General features: G+C 35.0%; 1 protein-coding gene across 5 annotated transcripts in view; it reads left to right on the top strand.

Annotated features, from left to right (window-relative positions):
• LOC125043895 (nischarin-like) overlaps positions 1 to 2,314 on the top strand; it is a 9,533-nt gene extending 7,219 nt beyond the window's left edge. For all 5 annotated transcript variants that reach the window (XM_047640263.1, XM_047640262.1, XM_047640266.1 and 2 more), the window contains exon 5: positions 1 to 2,314. This exon is cut by the window's left edge and continues 975 nt beyond it. The gene's annotated coding sequence lies outside the window, so the exon portion shown is untranslated.
• The last annotated feature ends 2,686 nt before the right edge of the window (positions 2,315 to 5,000 follow it).

Here is a 5,000-nt window from a genome sequence, read left to right as displayed (position 1 = left end):
GTTAATGTCATGTTATAAGATGTGTAAATGGTTGCTTTTCTTCATATGTAGATTTTCTTTATGTGCTGTATGATTTACTAGAATAGATATGTAACACAAATTAAAAATCACAGAGATATTACTTATTATGCAAGAAGTACAATAATTCCATAACCAATTTTGAATTATGGTAAAATGATTATATTTAACTACAAGAAGTTACAAATGAAGTTTAACTAGCTTAGTATACATCAATCTTCAATGATCATGAATCTCTTCTGTACAGCTGATTTCCTGAATATATATATGTGTTAACATAATCTGAAAGATCTGGAATTACTTGAAATTTACCTCATAGATCTTTTGTGCCACTTTTGATTAGTATTTTTAAATTTTTTTTTTTTTTCTCAAGGATTTCTGAAATAATTTCAGTCATTATCATTTCCATCATCGCCAGGTAGGTAGTTTTTGAAGATAGTAGTTTAGTAGGAGGAATTATAACAGGATGCAATAATTGGTTGTTTGGAATATACATATATAAGCCATGTCTTGCATGAAAATACATTGCTAACTTGGTGCATATTTTTAATCCCCATGTAAAGGGATTTTTTTTTTTGTATGATTCCAGAAGCAGAACTACAAATGTATTGTACTTAAACTTGTACAGGGTCAGTGACTTGTTCTGATACTAAAAGATAGTGAGAATGGGACTAAGGTGAAAGATAGATGAATAGATCAACACACAGTAACAGGGAGAGACATGGAAAGTGAACTTTAACTAAAAAGAGGGGCATTCAAAAAGCTTGCTGAAAATGTTGATACAACAAAAAGCATATTTAAATGATTATTTATTTTACATCCAAGTCAAGAGACTTCTTAGTGATGATTTTGTAGTCTATTTTTGCAAAAATCTGGTTCCTGAATGTATCTTTATGTTTTGGATTAGAAGATAAAATATAGAGGGAGCTAGAAATGGACTGTATAGTGAATTATTTATAATTTTCCTCTGTAGTCCATGAGCTCTTGCTCTTAACCCCTTGATGATGGGTGAAGAAAAAAACAACAAAAAAACTATGCTCTGGAGATCAATAACAACTCGCCGACCTTGAGCGTGGAAGTTCGGTACATCAAGCCGAATCACCGGCTTGTAGTTCTTTTGTGTGCTGCCACAGCATACAGCTGCACGCCACAGATCAAGCGGTTTGTTTTGATGCCTCACGGCGTGACCCATCGTGAAGGGGTTAAAAGATAGGACCTGTATGTTTGTGCATTGTTACGATAGAGTTATCTCTAATTGATATAACACCACATAATTTTTGTAAATCATTGGTGCCAGTTACATGAATTGTTTACAGTATTTTTTTTATTGCTTTTGTGTACAGGTAGATGACTTACCTGATCAGGCCTGTTTACCTGATACCTTGGATTCTTTTGTGAAAAGAAGTATATTTTCTGTTTCCATTATCATTATTGTTAATGTTATTATCATCATCATCATCATCGTTATCTAGTAGTTGACTCCTTGGTGACTAAGTGCTTCTGGAACTATGTCTGTGTAAATAAAATTAATTAGACTGTAAGTAGTGCATCAATGATTATCACTTGTAATACACACAGGGTTACTTTTCGGCCTTTTAGAAAAGCTACAAATGATATGCCTTGTGATCTTCCCATAACTGTTATCATAACCTTTGCACTAGATCTTTTTGATTTGTACTTGATGGTTCATTTGCACCTTGTGAACGTCACTGTTTTATTTGCTGCTTGCTCTCGGGATCAAATTGATAGATTTGTTTCATATCTACTCACAAATCTCAAAGACATTATTCTGAAAATTTGCCCCTCTGGTTGAGAAGGTGCATCCAAAAGTTCACTCTTCTCACCAACTGACCATAGTGTAATAGAAGGCATACTTGAGTACAAGATGATCTAACCTACTCAGACACCACAGAAATACTCAGTATTTGTTCTATTGTCTCAGCTGTGTTTTGGCAGGTCATCCTCAACATTTTTATCATTGAGTTAAGGATGTTAATGACCTTTTCTTGTGATAGTCATCTTCAGCTGCTCCCTGTGCAGACATGAAACGAGCAGTCTATTTGATAGCAGCATTCTCCTTTGAAAATGTCTCCATAAACTTTTCTTATAGTGGTGATATCTCTTTCCTTCCACAAAAAAAAAAGAATTACTGGCCCTTATTTTGCGTGGTTCTTAACCCATTGCCGCCAGGGAAAATGAATAAAAAATGGGGAAAATGTTGTGCTCATTTTTTCTATTTTTTGTGAAATGTCTCTGTACATAGATGGCTCTGCTAGTGCTTAGCCACAAAGGAGTCAATTAATAGATCTTGTGACCATACCTGATTTCACCTTTCCTTGAATTAGCGGGAAAAACGTATTTTTTACTAGTGCTATAAATATTGATGTTAGGATGTTATTTTTATTATAAACATTATAGTTACTATAATGTTATAAACATTAGTAACAGCAAAATAAGATAACGTAAAATATTTTCGTAAATCAAAGAAAAGGGTAAACGGCTGAGACAGGCAGTACTCATAATTGGCTCATTGGTGACTTTGTACAAGTGTAGCCATCTATGAGTAAAAACAATTAAACAAGTAAACTCACAGTGGGCATTTCATGGACTTACGTGACATGCCCGTCGGCAATAGGTTAATTCCTGCTGTTATATGGGCACAATAAACTTTCAAAAGTGCATGGAAAGAAGTCAAGTTTTAACATGAAATTTCATGATCATACTACACATGCTTTAGTTGATGTTATTTTACTGTAGCTGTGAAACAGATACTTATCTTATAATGGTTTTCTGCAAGATTTTTGAATGGCCCTTGTGTATATACATATTGATATGTATCTCTTGTATGTCTACTGTACATGTATCATGCTAGGCAAAGAGAGGATTTTGTAGGAGGAGGAAACTTATGTATCAGAAATATGTCTGTGATTTATAATCAATTTTTTATCCCAATTTTTAAGATTATAGATATACTGCATTTAAAGTTACAGAAAAAAAGATATAGAGAAAATAGAAAATTAATACAGAAATAGAGATCAGAATGTTTGATTTGTAAATTGCAGGCTGAAAAAGTGTCAGAAAACATCTTGTAAATTTTAGTTGATGATTGGCTCTCAGAATGAATTTTTTGGGAAGTATTTCTCTAGAATTTTGCTTTAGATTTTATTTATGTATAGATGGCTCCACATTTGAGTAGTCACCAAGGATTTAGTAACTAGACTACTTGATCCTACCCCATTCCTTGAATTAGTGATGGGTTTTTATTTCTGTTGCTTTATATAATTTTGGTTATTGTTGTTATTATTGTAATATTACAAACTGTGATTATGAAAAACCCTTTTGTTCCTGAAAATTCAAGAAATGGGGTAAATAGGAGAGGTCAGGTAAGCCTAGTAACTCCTTGCTGACTAAACCCATACAGAGCCATCTGTATGTAATCTATATTAACAGGACAATCCAGTGGACAGGGCACATACACATAGATGTCCTGGTTAACATTGAAGAAAGCATTTTTTAAATTTAGTATTTGAAAAACATTTCTTTAGCCTGCTATCATTAGCATTTCGCATTTGAGTTAAACACCTGTCGGTCTCTGGTGCTTAGTCATGTACCTGGTAAGTAATAGATGTCCATTTGAGATGACATAATTGCAGATGTTGATAATGCTTTAATGAATCCCATTATAAAGATTTGATATGTAATACTCAATGACTTTATTATCTATATTACTTTTGTGATTAATGGAAACCAGTCTATTAAGTTTATAATACTGTACATTTGATATTAGTGCTTGTACTACAGCATTAACAAATTTGTGTATTGGGAATAAGAATATTGGAGTATGTTGATACATGTGCATCCATGTGTGTACCATGAGTACATGCATGCATAAGTACATACATACATACATACATACATACATACATACATACATACATACATACATACATACATACATACATACATACATACATACATACATACATACATACATACATACATACATGCATGTATGCATGCATGCATGTATGCATGCATGCATGTATGCATGCATGCATGCATGCATGCATACATGCATACATATATATTTATATATATATATCTGTAAATATGTGTGTGTGTGACACACAAGCAAGCAGACAGGCAGGCAGGCAGACAGACAGGCAGGCAGGCAGGCAGGCAGGCAGGCAGGCAGGCAGGCAGGCAGGCAGGCAGGCAGGCAGGCTGGCAGGCAGGCAGGCAGGCAGGCTGGCAGGCAGGCTGGCAGGCAGGCAGGCAGGCAGGCAGGCAGGCAGGCAGGCAGGCAGGCAGGCAGGCAGGCAGGCAGGCAGGCAGGCAGGCAGGCAGGCAGGCCTACCTACCTACCTACCTACCTACCTACCTACCTACCTACCTACCTACCTACCTACCTACCTACCTACCTACCTACCTACCTACATACATACATACTGTACATAGTTGCATACATTCATACATACATGCATACATGCATACTTGCATATGTACATAATTCATACATACACATACATACATACATAAATACTTACATACATACATAATTGATACATACATGCATACTTGCATATGTACAAAATTCATACATACACATACATATATCCTTTAATGGAAACACTGAAGTGGGTACTTCTCCTTGTCTTGTAAGTTATTTATATTCTACGAGGCTCTTTAAACTAATTTGCTCCAGAAAGATTTTGATATTGGTAATAACAAACCATACTGAGAAGAGAACCAACATTTAGTATTGTTGTGGTAACTTGATAACTTTGTTTAATATAGTGTATTGTTGTAAAAGGAAATTAGAGCCTGTTTTAACAAGCATTACAGTTTTTTGGGGGGGCTTGTCAAGGTCCAGGTAGGTGTTTTGCAGATTTTCAGTGATGAGATATTTGGATCCCTCCCTCTCCAGTTTATTTATTTATTTATTTCTAGGGTGGGGGAGGGGCTTTTATAGAACTGCCAAT

This window comes from Penaeus chinensis, chromosome 34 (assembly GCF_019202785.1).
Source record: "Penaeus chinensis breed Huanghai No. 1 chromosome 34, ASM1920278v2, whole genome shotgun sequence".
NCBI classification, from domain to species: domain Eukaryota; kingdom Metazoa; phylum Arthropoda; class Malacostraca; order Decapoda; family Penaeidae; genus Penaeus; species Penaeus chinensis.
This window is presented reverse-complemented; position numbering and strand designations above follow the sequence as displayed.